The sequence below is a fragment of the Carassius gibelio genome, chromosome B10 (genome assembly GCF_023724105.1).
Source record: "Carassius gibelio isolate Cgi1373 ecotype wild population from Czech Republic chromosome B10, carGib1.2-hapl.c, whole genome shotgun sequence".
NCBI lineage: Eukaryota > Metazoa > Chordata > Actinopteri > Cypriniformes > Cyprinidae > Carassius > Carassius gibelio.
Genome location: NC_068405.1, coordinates 23123372 through 23143186, shown reverse-complemented (window position 1 = coordinate 23143186; position 19815 = coordinate 23123372). Strand labels below are relative to the sequence as shown.

At 34.6% G+C, this 19815-nt stretch overlaps 1 long non-coding RNA gene across 2 annotated transcripts in view; it reads left to right on the top strand.

Moving 5' to 3' along the window:
* Positions 1-14160, top strand: part of LOC127965949 (uncharacterized) — a 30815-nt gene extending 16655 nt beyond the window's left edge. The window contains exons 7-10 of one of the 2 annotated variants that reach the window (XR_008155515.1): positions 9318-9459; positions 9542-9657; positions 10587-10653; positions 12404-14160. This is a non-coding gene — a long non-coding RNA (uncharacterized LOC127965949). Of the gene's footprint in view, positions 1-9314; positions 9460-9541; positions 9658-10586; positions 10654-12403 lie in introns of both variants that reach the window. The other variant, XR_008155514.1, reaches the window with a different exon arrangement.
* Positions 14161-19815: the final 5655 nt, after the last annotated feature.

Below are 19815 nucleotides of genomic sequence, written 5' to 3'. Positions count from 1 at the left end.
AGTGCATTACATGCTGCGATACCGTGTGCAGTGTGAGTTGGTATGTTCAGAATTGAATACTACTGTAGCTTATTGTTAGTTGAATACTGTGGAGTATGCTCTGTGTAATGCTTTTTTTTAAGATTATGACCTAGTATACAGTATGCAGTGATAAAAATAGCAGTATTCTATGTTGTTGTCACAGGCCTAGATATAATTTATTATCATCTGTCATCTAATGTTAAATCTTTTTGTTGTTGTTGTTTTGTGTGGCTATTTTGAATATTGCAATATGGTGCAGTATATACAGTATATTTAGATAAAACTATGTAACTGTGCACAGTATGCAGTGATAAACAGTTCATTATGCTATATTGTTGTCCCAGTTACAATCTATTTAGCATTTCTAATCTAATTTTGTGTGAAAATGTCATTCTGTCGACGTCTGGCAGCCTATGTTAAGAAAAAAATGTTAAAACTTGATGATGCTTTAGCTAGTGTGGATTCATTTCTGAAAACTGGAAATGTAAGGTCAGGTCCAGTGCACTGCATTCTGGGATGCATTGTCAATTTGTCGGCTGTGTTTGGTATTGAACACTAACTTACTGTGCAGTATGCACTGTATACTGTGTATTATTTGTAGAGAATACTATCAAATGGCATGCAGTATGCAGTGAACATTTTAATTAATTAATATGCCGTGTTGTTGTCACATGACCAGTTATCATATCATTTGCATTTCGTCTAATTTTGTGTTTAAAAAATACTAAACATTTGACAACCTAAATAAAAACAATTATGTTAAAATTCTGCAATGCATTCTCCAGTGCTGTGTAATTTAGTTGCTTATGTTCAGAGTTGAAAATGTAAGCTCAGGTCAAGTACATTACAATTTGGTTTGCACTGTGCATTTGTTCGGCTATATTCGGAATTGAACACTAGCGTACCATTTATTGAATACTGTGCCGTATACATTATACTACATATGTTTTGAAAATATGATAAAATGATGCAGAGTATATGCAGCTATAAACATATTATTTAGTAGTCTACAGCATGCCGTGATAAACATTTCAATTATAAGTATGCTACATTGTTGCATTCTAATTCTAATTTAATTTTGTGTAAAATGTCAAATGTATGGTCAGGTTCAGTGCACTGCATTCTGGGATGCAGTATTTTGTCTGTTGTTTGAATAGTAGCATAGAGTTTATGGAATAAGTTTAGTACACTGTATACTATAAAAATACTCTGAAGCAGTGGTTATAAACCTTTTGATTAGCGGCGTGCCATATAATGTGTTTTCATATAATCTATTTTGCATTTTAATTCAATTCTATGTTGAAATGTCAAAACACAAGTGAACACTCGACACCACTTCCTGTTCATTTGTCACAGTAGAAACAGAAGGTCAGGTCATAGTACGCTACTAGAGTATTCTGATCACAGCTGTGGTCTGTAGTGGTGTGAACGGATGAAATGGATGTGTGTGAGACGCTCAGTCAGGCAGTTCATCGCCTCGTTCCAGCAGATGAGCAGTCTCCTCTGGTAATGCTTACCCTTGCAAGTTCAACCCAAATTAAGTGCCTCATCTTCATTGCAGGCTGTAAGGCGATTGATTTGTCCCTTTTAATCAATTTATTTAATTAGTCATACATTCAGCTCTTAACATGCACTGCCTTTCTCCTCGTCTCGTCTTGGCTTCTGGGTCTCTGGAGATTATCGGAGAAATTATCCAGCAACCCCCACCGACAGAGAGCTGATAAACAAAAGTCTATTAAGGCCATGGCAGTGTTTAAAGATCATGCGCTAATCGATTATTAGGCTATTATTTTACTGCCAATGTGAAATAAAAGACAGATTCTGCTTCAAATTAGACAAACGTCTGATGGAGACGCATGCTGAAACGCAAACATTTGGTGCGTTTGCAACATCACTTGCTAATGGTTTGTTGTGATGTGAGCAGTGATTGGTGTACAGCGCTGTCATTGCCGCACAGATGGCCAGTGTATTAAAAGTGAATTAAATGCACCATACACCTCACAGATGTGTCATGGATAAAAAAATTAATAATAAAAAAAGCTTCATACATTTATTTTAATAATCCTACACATTTTCGAACGTGTTTCTCAAAAACAAAACTGTAGGTTGCAACTGCACATCATTTGCACATTATAGTACACAAGCACTTTTGGCTTGACTGAACAGTTTGTAAAATGAATTTCTAATCAAATGTTAATAATTAATAATAATAATAATTATTATTATTATTCCAACATTTTGAAAAATGTACAATAATATATATATATATATATATATATATATATATATATATATATATATATATATATATATATATATATATATATATATACACATGTATATGTATATGTATATATATGTATATATATATATATGTATATATATGTATATGTATAATGGGAAAAAAAGTACAATAAAATTTTAAATTTATGTAATTTATATACAAAATGATAAGTAAATGTGCATCTTGTTTGTCCATAATAAATTATAAATAATATTTTATTTAATAGTAACGTAATTTATAATGAAATAATGAACAATCAACACACGTGTGTATACAAAGTAAATACATTTATAGTAAAATATCAATAAAAATAAAATATTTCTATTTTCTGCCTGTTTTATTTTTAGCCTGTTTTTATGTGACTGTTAGGGTGTTTTGTTCGGGTGTTTTGTGATTGTTTACTGTTGCAGAATGCATTACGTGCCAAAGTCTATTATTTAAGTTTAGAGCTTTGTTGAATTCTCTAACAGCATGAGTGATAGTGATAGTGATGCGTAACTTGGCAAATACTGCTAATGAAATAAAACATGGCATTTTTATTGGCTTCAACAAAATGTTGAAATCTAATATCAAAAAAGAAACGCATGTGTGTTAGGACTGTAGAATGGTCATGAGAAAAAGCTCCTTTATGAATTGCACGTGTGTGTGTGTGCATTTCACGGGCAGGACTGTGAGCGAGCGCTGAGGGAATTGCACATTTGTTATTCCGGAGGCATATTTGAAGCCCATTTAATCAAGCTGTGATGAGAAAAGATGCAGAAAGGATGAGATCGCCCCTCGCATTGATAGGGTCTGGCTGGGGCAACCGATGAACCACCTGAGGTCTTAGCGGCAGACAGGCACGGCAGAATTATGGAAATAGATTCCAGTCGACTCATCTCCCCTCTTCTCTCTTCAGGTGCTTCTTTCTGGAATGTGTAACAATGGCATGTTTTAATCTTGCAGGTAGAGCGCAGAGTTCACAAGCTCACCAAAACCATGACATCCCTCTGATCTCTGAACCAATCTGAAGGCTGTTGGTCATGCTTCTACATTCACAACATCGGGATAAAGGCCTAAATCTGAGAGAGTATTTTCTGAGCTTAAAGGTGATTTCATGTTAAAATGTTTGTCTGGAAACCTTTTTGATAACAATCATTTTTTGTTGCAATTCCATTTTACTAGGACACTAGGGGCACCAAAATTACACACTTTTTCAACAGCCTTGATCCTTGAAGTATTTTTTTTCAATGACTTTTTCCAAAATTCAAAATATTAAGTTTTTATTTTTAATGATACAGTTAGTTAAGCAACATCATCACCCAACGTTTTCAGCATAACGACTGTTTAATAGTTCAAAAAGCAGTTCAGTAAGTAAGTACAATAATATTAGGTCACTTACCCTACATGTTTAGGGTAAGTTACCCTGCATTATTTCAGCAGTGAAAATAATTTCTAAGAAAGACAGCAGAATGGCAGCCCATCTCACAGCAACCAGGTGATTCATTGCTGAATGATTCAGTGTTTTGAACAAATCGATTGAGTCAAAGTTTCAGCCGATGCATAAACATCTATTGTATCAGCCGCTTGAACGAATCGTTTGAATGAATGACTCAATGACTCATTCATTAGACACTTGTACTGTACTGGTGAAAAAATTGTAAAACATTAAACAATCTCAATAAGATTGCAGTAGTATTTGTGTGTGTGTGTGTGTGTGTGCATGCGTGTGTGTGCATGCAAATAATTTAATTTGATAATGTATAGATAACAACAATCATATTATTGTAATTTAATTTATAGCTCAAATGTAAGAATTTGAAATGAAAGATGAAGTATTAATGAGGTTACTTAATTCCAGTGTAATCATCCTAATAAAAAGACTTTGTTTTACACTTAATATTTCGTATTTATATTATCTCATTAAATGGTGATATCATTCCTTTATGTGATACCTACACTAATGAGACGGCACAGGCCTACAGAAAGATTTTATTGTCATCAGATGTAGCTTTGCACACTGCCAGCATCTAGAATGATTCTGATCAATGTTTTAGTGTTAATAGCAGGGGGCTTTCTTAACTTGTTATATTTTACAGCTTATCATATTAATATGATTTTGTAGGCTTTGCATACACATGTCTCCAAAGCCTACAAATAACAAATCCCAATTTAACCCTTGTGGATATATACGTGTGTGTGCATATACAGAACAAATTCTTTAAAGCATTATAAACCAAGAACCAATCAAACAGCCGAGATGAATCACATTCCAAACTTTGACTTGAAAAAAAGGGGTGTGGTTTGCTAACACAAGCATCATTTGCTCATATTAGAGTTTGATTTTTGTCTAAAAATGTTAAAATAGGGTTTTAACAAATACAGTTGAATAATACCTGCTGATCTGAATTATAAATGATCTGGGTTCTGTGTCCCGTCCCCTGTTCTCCATACAGGGCATAAGTGCTGAATTAGTATTTATATGCAATGAGATTAAAAAAATAGCCTTTACGTTTGTGTGTGTGTGTGTGTGTGATTCATTCTACTCTGGGTAATGGCAATGCTAATGCGATTGTTAAGAACTGCTGGCATCAGCATATTGCATTGGCTGTTACTTTTAATCAGTGGTAAGGAGAAAATCAGAGCCGCTCGTGATTGCACAAATTATCTGGCTGAAGAAGTCAGCGTGTCGTAACTACGCAAAACACTGTTAACGTGCCACTTTCTCTCCACTGACGGTCGCTCAATCAACAAATAAAATAAAACGCAGGCCTACCTGTGCAAGGCTCTTTACATTTCTAACGATGAAGCAGGAAAACTAAGCCTGAGTTATGAAAGAGTTACAAGAAGCAGCTGCAGTGCAAACAAACCTTTCTCCTCCTTCACAAAGCAATCAGCCCAACTTTTAATATGTGCGTGGAATATTAGCGGGGTCAGTGTGTGGACGGTGATTAAGCGACAGTTTAATCTTCAGCTCTTCTGGATGGCGGGGGTCGAGGGGGTATATTTGCATTAGCAATCTCTGTGAAACTTTGCTAAATTGGCTGTAGTAGAAATCTCAGCTAATGTGATCTAATTTAGTTTCGGCCGCTCTGCTGTGAATGTCAAACATGTCTGACCTCGTCCGTTAGTTATCCAGACAGCAGCCGAGAATCTTACAGGACGACAGGTTTGGATCAGGCTGATGAGCCTTGAATATCAAAGAACTGGTTTAGCATTTTATGAAGAAAATATGAGCCGTGTCTGCTCATTCATAACTCGATGCTATTGAGGGGGGTTGGATGTTGGGATGCAGTTTCTAGGGTGTTGCTAGGGTGGTGTGTGTGGTTGCATAATGGCTATAGTTGAAAAAGCATCAGAATAGAGAACACTGTAAAAACAAATGTTGGGGAAACATGTTACCTAAGAGTTACTTTGCCATATATGGTAAAAAAATAAATATAAAACTATACATGGTTCATAATTACCATTATAATTTATGGTGAAAACAGTAAAAGGGCATTCCCAGAAGTCCCTGCAAGATACATGATGTATATTTTGTGTAAATAACTTTGTTTCTTCTTATTTTTGTCATAAGTAATGTACATTAGGGTGATCTGTGCTACAGTTTCTCTAGTGAATGATTATTGCAGTATTCTAGTGCCGTGTGAAACCCTAATATTGTTTGGTCTCTGTGTTACACAGTGAAAAACTGAATAGTTTAACATTATGTAATAGTAAGAAAAACAGTCAATTTATTTTTTTTACCTTTTTTTTCTAAGTAGAAACTTGCAAAATTATTGTGCCACCTGTATTATTATGGTTCTTATCAGTGTATTTTACTGTACAACAAAAAAAAAAAAAAAAAAAAAAAATATATATATATATATATATATATATATATATATATATATATATATATATATATATATATATATATATATATATATATAGGCCTAATAATAAAATATAACTTGTAAAATACACAAGCATCCTGTACAACCAAAAAAAAATGTTTTTACTATAAATGTAACAGGATATTTTAGCTATATGGGAGACCAGCTAACAACCCCAGGCTGGTTAGTAAAGTGAGAACCTCTAATGAAATAATGTTAATATAATATGCATGATGTTTTTTTTTTTTTTTGCATGAATCCAATCTCTAAGCTGTTTACACAAAGAAACCACAGAGTAACTAGATACAGAGTTGAATTTTGCTCGTTTATGAAGTGGCTTTTATGGTTTTGCACGTGATCTTCATCAGTCTATAGTTTTGTTAGACGTTGACTGCTGGTATTTTTGTATAATGTATGAATGCAGCATGTTGGCAGAGAGAGTGTGTGTAAGAGAGAGAGAGAGATGGTGCTGGTGATCTCCTCCATTATTCATTAGGGCTCGTCTCAGACGGTAGAAGAATCCATAGTGAGGTGGATTTGCGAATTATTATGATTCCGGTTAGCCAGCTCCAATAAGACCTTTAACTCCGGCGAGCTTAAGGCCTGTCATCCCCCGTTGACTTTAATTATAATTTCTATTCCCTCAGCTTTCTGCTGCTCTGTAGTTTTCAATCATCACACACACACACACATACACACACATGTACACACACCTGTTTGGCCTCTCCGACCCTCTCTAGAGGAGATACACGGACTCTGACAGTCCTATAAAGTCATTAATGGCTCCTGTAGCTCATGTTTGAATATTACGCCGCATCGCAGTAACACAAGGTCTGTGGAAACAAATCTTCTGGCCTTTCCCGGACACGGTTGCACTGATAGGACTGGTGCGATTCAGAGACACATTCTGTGCTATTCCTGCGCAGCCGCTCGCTGTAGACAGGAAGTGTTCATGCTGACTGGTTTAACATCACCATCCGGTTTGTGTTTTTCTGTGTGCTGGTTATCCTGTCACTATTCTGGATAACAATGAGGAGGCATCATGTTTATAGATCCTGTTTATATTTCATCAGGTTTACATTCATATCTACACTTACTTGATATAATAGTACATGTAATAATACATTTTATTTAAGATCAAAAGTGTATTATAGTTATTCATATTTACTGTATATAGTTTAAAAAGCACTTTTGTTAGTTCATTTTTGTTGATCTTTTTCTGTTCATATTCTTTGCTCTATATTTGCATGCATAGTTTTCTATTTTTCTGAATTATCTACATATTTTGTGTATTCATTGATAAATAGATATATGTAAAAGTGTAATATGATTAGATATGAATACTGAATTAAATGAAACTGTAAAATTATTTTATGGGATGACTAGCATGTGTACAGCAAGAGCGCCAGCTGGTGGAGAACATTTGCATTGTATTTTTTATATATATATTTATTATTATTATATTATTATTTTATTTTATTTATAATTCTTAAATTATATTTTAATCATACATAGATTTTATTAGTTAGCTTTTTGGCCAAAATTTAATGCTGCACAGCATGATCTTGATATTTTAATTAAGCAAAACCAAAATGAGATGACATTAAATTTAAATATTATTTTAAAATTATCTAAAATTAATTAACATATATAAATATATATATATATATATATATATATATATATATATATATATATATATATATATATATATATATATGAGAGAGAGAGAGAGAGAGAGAGAGAGAGAGAGAGAGAGAATGATTAAATATGTAATATATTTATTATTGTTAAATATAACTACAATAATTTCACTTGAAATAATACATTTATAAATTGTAACAAAATAAGATTGATTATTAGATATTATAATTTGTTATTAACTATGATTTAATATCCAAATATGATGTCGATATGATTAAATAGTGTATTGATTTATAAATAAATAAACCAAGGTTATTCATTTATGCTTATTCCAATTTTAAGCAATGAATTAGAATATAATTTGAACTAATATGAAGGTTATGCTCTTATGGGGCTTTATTAATTTATTTTCAAAAATGGTTTAGGTATATATATATATATATTTTTTTTAAATGTTCCTATTTCTAGTTTTATACATCTGGCAGCTCTTCACGTCACAGTTCCACGAATAAAACATTTATGTTCTTTATCGCTGTTATATAAACTGATTGTTTGAAAAGAAAATGATGTGCTGTGGTGTTCCCTCATTGTGAATCAAGTTAAAGAGCCCCAGACCTGCAGGAAACACTCATTCACACATGCACACAGAGAAATCTGAAATAAAAAGCTGCAGATGCGTCTCATGGGAGCAGCTGCAGGTTAAACAGTGGCTCCTCTCAGTCAGTGATCTCCATGGTGTCAGCAGATCTCATTACACAGACAGGACAGAGACTTTCCATACCCACAATTAATGCAGCAATCCCAGAATGCACTGCACTTTTTATTCCTTGTCAGATCAAATGCACACTTACTACACATTCTTTTTTTAATTATTAGATTTATATAGTTTCTGAAGAAAATGTTTTTCTTGTGAAATATGTGTTGATTATTGATGTCTGTTAACCCAAGTCCAAGAAATTCACATCAAAGTCTATACATTAATACAGTTCCATTCAGTTAAAGTGTAACACTTACTGTAATGTCTAGAATAATAATCAACCACCACTAACTAGCAAAATAAAAAGCTGTTATAAAAACATGAGCCTCTCTTGGAAAATCTCAGCAAGGCCTGAGAATGAGCATTTTAGAAGCTCGTTGTACAGTATTACAGAAAACGCTCTGCACTTCACAGAAGGAGAGATCTTCTAGAAAGCTCTCCAGATAATTCTCCATCCCCTCACAAGTGCTTACCGGCTCTATTTCTGCCTGGTAAGTGCCCTAGAGAGAGTGTGCAAGGGTCTCTGCGGTATATTGCTCTGTCAATATGCCCCATTTGCAGGTACACACGACAGGGATGAAGTCGCTGACAAACACAGGGAAGAGATGACGACTTTGTCATCATTTATTGTCGCCTTTTTGCTTCTAGAGTTCTCTTGTTCTTTACGGAGCGAGAGCTGTGTGGGTAAGTGTTGTGAGATGGGACTCGTTTAGAGACAGGTTGTCAATATATCAGTGTGTGTTTGCGTCTTCAGCAGGTAACGTCAGTTTGTCGGTGTCTGTCAGTAAGAACTCGACTCTGCTGGTTGACTGGAACAGCGGGAGCAAACAGACAACCCAATGTGCTCTGCTCGTCTCAACCGAAGGAAGACAGGAGATCCAGATACACCTTTTACCATGGTTAAACCTCCATGTACAGTTCAGTCTTTGACAGAGGCTGTGAAAAGTGTTTCAAGATCTTCAATAAGTGCTTTTTTTTCAGGTCTGGATCGCTCCAGCTGGAAAATATGACAGACAATGGCAAACACTACTTCTTATGCACTTGTTTTGAACAATCGCAGGGACTCTTGTGCTCCAAGAACATAAGTTTTGTTATGGGTAATTTTGTTTTATGATAAGCACTGTATAGTTATAGTCTTGAAATCTCACAAATGCTCTAAAGCATCCTAATATTAAAATAGAAATTGTTATATCTAAAAGCCTAAATACTTTTATAATGCTTCATAAAATTATATATATGTAAATTGTAATATGTAACATTATTTGTTTATATAATATAACAATATATAATAATTAAATATATAATTATATACACAAGTGTATGCACAAATATATTTATTTATATAATTTGTCAGTAATTGGGATTATTTGACTATATGTAAGGTGAATTTCTATGTAGCCTACTGTATTTATGAGATGATTTAATGGTTTAGAAGTACTTTTATAATACTTTATAAAATAAAATTAATTCGTTTTTTTTTTTCTAAATTATAATATAAAATGTGTATTGTGTAATAACATAATTCAATATGATCATAAACAATATATTTATATGACTGGATTAGATTATTACTATTATTATTACTATATACTATAGATTATTATTACTTTATATTGTATATTATATTATATTGTACTGTGTAATGCTTTATAAAAATTATCAAATATAAATGTTTTTACATGTATCATATTTTTCTAAATTATAATATATAATAAAAAGAATATACAATTTATTTAAATAATATAACTACGGAATAATTAAATATAATTATGTACAAGAACATATACAAATATAATATGGCCTACCAGGCTGAATATGGCATGAACATAAATATATAAATTTATTTATATTTTGTTGATAACTAGGATTAGATGACTATAGTGTATATAATGCACATTTATGTTTGTAACTTTGGTAAAAGCTATTTATGAAAATATGTAATGGATTATGATGTATATCTAAATGCATTATATATCTGATGCATTTATCAATAAAACCTATTTGATGAAGGTGTTTTTCCTCCCAGGCCCTGTCTCTGCACCGCCTCTGGTCCTGATGTCAGATACTCAGAGCTCTGCCAGTTACATCAGCATGTAAGTCTCCTTCCGGTTCAGGTTTGTCAATATTCATATCTGCTGTCATTACAGAAATAAGTCTCGAGTACTGTCTTGTGTCAGGAGTTCCCTAGAAAACCACTAGAGGGCATCAGTACACAAGACACCAAAACAGACTGAAGATAGTTTAATGCAACTACATTTTGATTTAACTAGATTAAGAGGGATGTTATGTTATGATGCTTTTCTCAGAAATCCACTAAGGGTAATACTGTTTTTTTTTTTTTTTTTTTTGGAAACAGTGTATAAAATACTATCCAATGCAATTTAATTCAGCAATTAGTTCTTGTAAATAAAACCATATATTATCCAAATTTGTATTCAAAATAAATTATCAGTAGACCAAATAAATAAACAAACTAACAATTAAATAAATAAATAAAAACCAGCTTACTCTCAGTTTTTGGAAATGCAAGAAGTAAATCGCAGTGCATTGTGGGATACAGTTTTCCATGCAGTATGTGTACTGTGTACAGTATGCAAATAGTCTGTATGCATGGAATCCCTATATGACCTTCTGCATTTGCCTAAATGTGCAATACACAACAGAGCAAACACTGTGGCAAATGTGGTAAGGTCATGCAACTATTCCTTCCTGTTTTGTGTACAAATAGTTGACATATACAATACTATATACTATGCTATATTAAAGCTGGTATTCTATTCCAAGTATATCAACTGAACCTGTTCATTGAGATGACTCATCTGAACTGATTCACTTAAATGAATCGGACCACTTGCTCGTTTTATTGATTTCTAACACCGAAAACATTTTTTGATAAAATGTATTCTTAAACACAGTGTCAACAAGGTTCTGTTTTCCTGAAGTGGATTAACTGGCAGTCAGAGTTTATCCTCTTTAAAGATGGAGGAAATAATCAAAGTGAATGCGTCACACAGATTCCCCCGTAGAGATCACGGTTTCTGCATTTCACACCTGGAAAAGTGTCATCGTCTGCGTCACAGTGTTTGTAATCTCTCCTATTTATTTAAAGACTGTAGTTTGCATCAAAGCATGCTTAGATAGAAGTCGCTCTGTGGGCTGTAAACAAAATATTGCTTAGTCATAGGCTTTCTGTAAATGTTTAGGGAAGAGTTACGGGCTATTCCCGTTCATCTAAACAGGAAAGAGTCACTTGAGAGACCCAACTGGATCTTTTCAAAGATAGTTCACGATTAATCGTCAGAAATCTCCCTAAAGTGGTTTCATCTGCCTGCCTGGAAAGCAGCTTTGAATGGTATACTCTAATCACAGGGCCAGATAATTACAGTCAGAGAGTGTGGCATCTGTGTTTAGACATGTCGGTGGTGTTTATTCAAATACTGATGAGGTTTAAAACTCAAAAGCACCCCAAAATAACCTCATGACCCGTGATGTCGGCCCATCTCAAAGCGGCCCTTCTGTGGACAACACCTGCTGCTGTCTCATGGTTTATACACAAGCCTCGTCCACCCACAGCCGGCTGTTTACCCTCCGAGAGAGAGAGATCACAGACCAGGGCGATGCTTCACGGAGGTCGCCTTTGTTTATGAAGCTCGCATGTCATGTTCGGCTTTGTTTTGAGGCAGAAATGAAAGATAGAAAGTCAAACAAGGAGAGTTTAGATATCAAGCTGTTGCCCTCAATGACACTAAAAGTGGATTTATTGTTGAAGGAAGAGTTCACCCAAAACTCAAAATCAAAATGTCGTTATTTAGAGAAATACTGTGATTGTTTTGTGTTTTGCAGGAGATGGTTGAGCAGCGGTGTGTTTGGAACGACTTTAGCAACATTTGTCATTATTCTAGTCTACATTATATACAGAAGATGGACGGGGAATGGTGTCTTCCAACTGCGTCTGAGATAAATAGAGACTCGCCTGGGAATTTAAAGCAATAGTTACCCCAAATATTAAAATGTTCTGAAAATGTATTGACCCTCAGGCCATCCAAGATGTAAAAGAGTTTGTTTATGGGAACAGATTTGGAGAAATTTAGCATTGCATCACTTGCTCACCAATGGATCCTCTGTAGTGAATGGGTGCCGTCAGAATGAGAGTCCAAACAGCTGATAAAAACATCATAATAATCTACAAGTAACCCACACCACTCGAGTCCATCAGATAATGTACAGTGAAGTGAAAAGCTGTGTGTTTATAAGAAATCCATCGTTAATACGTTTTTAACTTCAAACGGTTGCTTCCAGCTAAACTATAACTCCATACAAAACACTTCCTCCAGTGAAACAGTGAATTTGAGATGAAAAAATCAAAAATCAAAATCCACCCACGTTTGTTTTGAACTGTTTTCGCTAAATCTATGCATATTTCTCTTCTGATTCAGATCAGATGAATTTATCACTGGAGAAGTTAAAGTCTTAAAGGTCCCGTTTTTCATGCTTTTTTGAAGCTTTGATTGTGTTTACACTGTGCAATATAACATGTGTTCATGTTTCGCGTGTAAAAAAACAAAGATGATTGGACTCCGAGATGAAAATAACAGCGTTTCAACGACGTGTCGAACACAAACGCAGCTCTTCCTTCTTCTCCGTCGGAGCGCAACAAGACCACGCAATTGTGAATTCATGTGTGCGAAGGTTAGTCAAAAAACTGTTTTAGTGACGTCATTACTGCAGGACCTAGAGGGATGTAGTCCAAACGGGTCGTTTTTTGTAGGCGAATTCTGTTCATTCAAATATCTCGCTTGGCATTGAACTTTGAGCTTTAGAATTTTACAGATATTATTTATACTCTAACAACAACATTACACACTAACTAAAGTTTAAAACATGGGATCACGAAGAAGGGGACCTTTAATAATGAGGTGGAATGCTACATTTCTCCAAATCTGTTTTATGATGAAAAAACAAACTCATCTACATCTTGGATGACCTGAGGATGAGTACATTTTCAGCTAATATTTATTTTTGGCTGAGCTATTCCTTTACTTGTTTACAGAAGAGACATGTGTACTATCACTGACATTCATTTCAAGTATATTAATATTTGTATGAACTAAACCGCAGTGGACCTTGAACTGGGTGGACGTCATATTTAATGTGATGTGAATGAAACGATGACAGAAATACAGTTGTGTGTGTTGATCATTTATCCAGCGAAAAGTCTTTCAAATTATTTCCAGTTTACAAAAAAACTATGTAAAACGTGAGTTGTGAAAATATGACTGTTACTTCAGATAATGTGAAAAACATCTGTTTTCATTCACATCAGATTAAAAACATTGGTAACATTTTACAATAAGGTCCCATTAAATAATGTTAGTTAATGCATTCATTAACATGAACTAAAATATTGAAATTAACCAAGATTAATAAATGCTTTAGTGGTATTTTTTATGCAGAATTTTTTTTTTTTTTTTTGATTTTTGCGACTCATGTATGATTCAGCCTGTAGCTTTCTTTAGTTTTCTGGTCAAATTCAGAAGATCTACATTTCTGATTAAAACTTTATACTGTTCCTAAGAAACACAATAAAGATTTTGATATTGTTTTGTGAAAGGAGGTTATTTGCACTAGGAAATGATTACAGCTAAACATTCATGCATCATTTAGAGAGATAAAAAAAAATATTTTGAGTATCTTTTGTCTCATCAAAATACCAATGGATCCTCTCAAACGCTCGCTTTCTCAACTAATATATATTCTAAACAAATCAAGGCACCAAAAGTCATGCACATGCACAAAGTCACTGGCCACACCAAAACTGTACATTAGCTAGCACAGAAATCAAGATGTTGTTTACTGTCATAGATTTAGAAAGCACATTACAGTAATTGTTCATTTAAAAAAAAGAAAGGATCAGTTTTTGCAGCCATGAATCTCTCACCTGGCAGATGAAAGGCTACTAATGAAGGCCAAAATGCTCTCAGCTCAAAGAAGAGCTCTTAAAGCAAGTGCTCAGACAGGATGTGCTCAAACACAATGCTTAAATTGCTGTCCATGCCACCATTACTAACAGACATCAAATAACTAAGCTTTTATAAAGGTTTGAGTTAGAGACCATAGAAAGACTGCAGACTATGTAAAGGATTATGTTAAATCAGCCAGTCATTATAGCAAAATAAACCCTGACAGTCTTGTATCACTGCAAATGGGTTTATTCTGAGATATCTGCATTCACATGGTATTGAGTTGTACTTTACCACAGATCTTCTGTCTTAGTTCCACCAAAAGATATAATGGTTGTAGTAAACAACATTTTGGAGTGTAGAAAAATATAACTTAATAAGCCTGCTAGCTAATTTTCACATAGGCTAAGCAAAAATGTATTGGCTCTAAATCTCTATTTTCTTTTGTTTCCTGCTAGCTAATTTTCACACACATAAGCAAATAAAGAAATACTACTGCTACTACTACTACTACTACTACTACTAATAATAATAATTACTGGCTCTAAATCTTTATTTTCTTTATTTTAAGTTGTTATCACAAGTATTTATCACAAAAATACATGTCTTTAGACATTATGACCTGCCTTTGGGACAGCGAATCATATGGAAGCATATGGATAGCAATATTCAATTTGGAATGTAATATGCAAAATGACAATGCAGTATGTAAAGTGGCAATGCATTTCTGTATTTACATTTATATTTTCCAATACATTTGTGCAACGTTTGGTGCAAAATGAAAATAAAATTACATAATGCCATTTCATACACTAGTTTTAATATGTAACATGAATATGAATTTTAATGCTTTATAAGTTGTAAAATTAAAATGAAAATGTATTACAGAAATGTTTAAATGTGTTTAACCTGTTCGAGCAAAAACTGTGGCAAAATTATCATTCAAAAGTTAATTTTCTTAATTGCATTTACACTCACAGTCAAGACACTTACGATTGCATTTTCATTCAATGTCCCGCAACGAATGTAGCAAAATTCAATGTGCACATTGAAAATGCATCCTGAGCCGATCACGTCTTCAAGTGAGAGAACATGGACAAGACAGTTGTACGTGTACGTTTTTATCATTTCGATATATATATAGCTATACACAATGCATGAACATAATTTAATTCAGATTTTAAATCATTTGAGTCAGTTTGGGGATCGCAAATCATTTGAATCAGTTCGGGAGTTCATAGCGGGTTCGCGAATCATTTGAGTCATTTCGGGAGTTCAAAGAGGGTTCGCGAATCATTTGAGTCAGTTTGGGGATCGAGAATCATTTGAATCAGTTCGGGAGTTCGTAGCAGGTTCGCGAATCATTTGAGTCATTTCGGGAGTTCGGAGTGGGATCGCGAATCATGACTCAGTTTGGGGTTCGCGAATCATAGCTGTATATGGATAGGCATTTTTCAGTGGTGGACAGTAACGGAGTAGCTTTACTTCGTTACTGTACTTAAGGGAATTTTTCAAGTATCTGCAGTGGCGGCTCCAGACAATTTTGATTGGGGGGGCAATGGGGGGGTCCTGGTCTTTTCAAGGGGGGTCTCATGAAAACCAACAAAAAATACAGTGGACATGGCTAATAACTGCATAATTCTGCTACTAAACAACAAAAACACCTTTGCAATGTAAACAAATGACAGGCTACATTTGTTATTCATATCCTTCACACTGCACTTTCATGTCAGGTATATTATGCATTTTTATTGACATTGATATTTTTACTAGAGTTGTTCCGATTCCGATACTAGTATCGGAAATATCTCCGATACCACAACAAATTCTGGCATCGGCGAGTACATGAACCCATATACCGATCCGATACCATTTTCTTAAAAAATACCTAGTTATGACCGCAAGCTTTGCCTAACTGCTGCACGGTTCTTCTTCGCTGCTCAAAATGCATTGAAAACACAGGAAGTTGTGCTGTGTTGCCACAAGCAACCCCTGTTTAGAGCAGCGAAGAAGAAATGAAAACGCGTTAGCAGCCCTGATCTATATATGACTGGATCACTCATCACATTCTAAACTGCCAAAAGACAGTGAAGCCGCTTCTATATTATAGATCAGTGGTTAGCAGTATGTCTCTGTAGTACCGGTAGTTACAGACTCTCAAGTATATTCAGTACCGGCAGCTGCGTTCAGTCGCTTCCGTGTAAGTCAAAGCGCAGGGCTCCAGACAGTAGCCGAATATATACTAGTGTCTGTGAATATTAAACTGCAAAATACTATTTAAATATTACTCCCGCAAAATCTACATCTCTGTGGGTGACTGGCACAGATGCGCGAGAGCTCGCTGTTTTGTAGTCTCTGCTGTGTGTCATGAGGACATGAACGCATAAACCGTCACTTCATGAGAATTTACCGTTTCATTTGAGAATACTGTCATATCATAAACACAGACACTCAAAGATCTTCATGGCAGCCCATTAAAATAAATGTTTGGTTTACATGAGTAAATTGACAATATATAAAGCTACTGTTGTAGCCTACAGTAATAATAATACGTCTCTATAATAATAATAATTATGCCTAGATGGTTGCTTGTTTTTTACTTGTTTTGTTGTAAAGAGATTATCTGATTAATAGATCTTTTTTTATATTCCTAGACTTATTTGTTGCAGTTTTTTTATACAGTTATATTGTAAAACTTAAATACCTTTTTTAGTTTGCGGTGTTAGATTTTTGGCTGCATTTGAAGTTCTTTTTTGCATATGAAAATAAATAATACTGTCAAATTCATGTTAGATAATAAAAATACTGTAATAAATACAGTAGTTCACCATGTATTTGTTCATGTTTTATTGAGGGATCTGTCTGAAGCACACCATAAAAAGAATTCTAGCAATTTACACAGGGCTAGTAGTATATACAGCTGTATATACAGATACACACCCAGGTATCGGATCAGTACTCGGTATCGGCCGATACCCTGAGCCCAGGTATCGGAATCGGTATCGGGAAGAGAAAAAGGGTATCGGAACATCTCTAATTTTTACATTTATTTCCAGATAGATATTATTGAGTTTACAGGCTAAAGTGGTCTTGCTGTTGTAAACACTGTTGCTATTGTAGAAAAAATATTTGCATCACATTTAAAATCTGGATTGTTTTTATTTTTATAATGATAATTCAGAGAATGAGAAAATCTGAATAAGCCTTACCAGTGTTGTGATAATTATTTTTACGTGTTAAAAATAAATAAGTACTGTAATATAATAAAAGTTTATTCAAATAACATAAAAAGACCAGACACCTCGATGCCTGTGAAACTTTTCTCCCTCAAACAGCACGCTAGTGTTACTTCTACACTACAGGCTACACACAGCAATATAAACAACGTATCTGCATGTTGTCACATCACATCGTTCTTGTAAAATAATAATAAGTAAATAAACACCAAAATCACTTCGCTGAGAATGAAACACCACTTACCAGCTGCCACGATGTTGAAAATATCCTCTAGCAATTAAAAGCAATTGAGCAGGTGCTCAAGTGAACCGGTTCTTTCGGACAATTCGATCAAATAAACCAGCTGAAAAAAAAAAAATGGTTCACCGGTTCTTTTGCGCTCGATGTAATGCCGTCATTGGCGATGATTGCCCTTCATTCAAGCCTTTGGTTTACCCGCGCTTATAACATTAGCACAGAATCAGTTCAGAATCAATCACCAAAAGAATCAGTTCGGTTCAGATGCGCTCTGTGTCAGTCTGCTTCGCGCTGAATCACGCATGCGCAGTTATCATCAGCTCATCGGTTCTCGAATCGGACGCGTCCGACAGAAACGGTTCTCGGTTCAGTGTATGAATAAATGTCGAAATAATTATTATTTATTATTGTTCTGCGTAGTTTGAAGAGAAACATTTTTGGATCTTTATCCCGAATATATATATTTTTTAATCAGGAAGAGGCTGGGGGGTCAAATGGGGGGTCAAGGCATTTTTTGGCAGGGTCTTGAGACCCCCCAAGACCCCCCCTGGTGCCGCCGGTGAGTATCTGTACTTTACTGGAGTAGTTTTATTTTGAGTAAATTTTACTTTTACTACACTACATTCCAAAGCATAAGATCGTACTTTTAACTTAACTACATTTCATACAACATATTGTTATTTGGGGATCGCGAATCATTTCAATCAGTTCGGGAGTTCGTAGCGGATACGCGAATCATTTGAGTCATTTCGGGAGTTCAACGCAGGTTCGCGAATCATTTGAATCAGTTTGGGGATCGCGAATCATTTGAATCAGTTCGGGAGTTCGTAGCAGTTTCGCGAATCATTTGAGTCATTTCGGGAGTTCGGAGCGGGATCGCGAATCATTTGAGTCAGTTTGGGGTTCGCGAATCATAGCTGTATATGGATAGGCATTTTTAACTAATTTATTTGCTACTGATTTAGTTGCTAGTTCTAATTACGTTTTCCAAGTGTGTTTAGGTGTGATATGTGAACTTGTTTACCCAGCCGGCACATGACCGACGTTGAAATATGGTTGAAATAAGGTCAGTTGTGGTTTCAACGTTGAAACAAGGTTGATTTAACGTTTAAAGCCGAATGGTTGAAAAACTTCCAGCACATGACCAACTTTCATCATTGAAATATGGTTGAAATAAGGTCAGTTGTGGTTTCAACATTGAAACTGCGTGGATTCAACGTTTAAAGATGAACGGTTTAAAAACTTCCAGCACATGACCAACTTTCAACATTGAAATATGGTAAGGTCAGTTGTTTTAATGAAACAACGTTAAAAATGTTTAATGCTAAATGGTTGAAAAAGGTTAACAAGTTTTTAAATTATTTGATATTAAATTAAGATCATTATTATTTTAATAGCATTTTTAAATAGTTTAGTCATGATACTTATTCTAAAATCTAAAGGTATATGTTAAATATTATCATCATTAACACCAATAAAACAATATACATTTCGCTGCTTTAAAACTCTAAAACATCTCCCATTGGTAGTTTTATTTTATTACTTCGATCATGATTGGTTAATCTGGCTGTCATTCAGGAAACTGGACAGTGAATCGGTTCGCGCCTTTCTACATTTAAAAATATGACCGTTATTGTCGTCTTTCGGTGAATGAGGCGGCTGACTGTGAGCTGCTGCTCGTTATAACTGACTGCTCGGTCAGTCCCAAATTATTTAATATTTGCCTGTAAATATTTTTTTATTTTGAGCGAATTTGAGTCGTGACATGTCAATGGAGAACAAAAATGGTGAACACAAGAAGTGTCAGATGTGTTCTGCGAG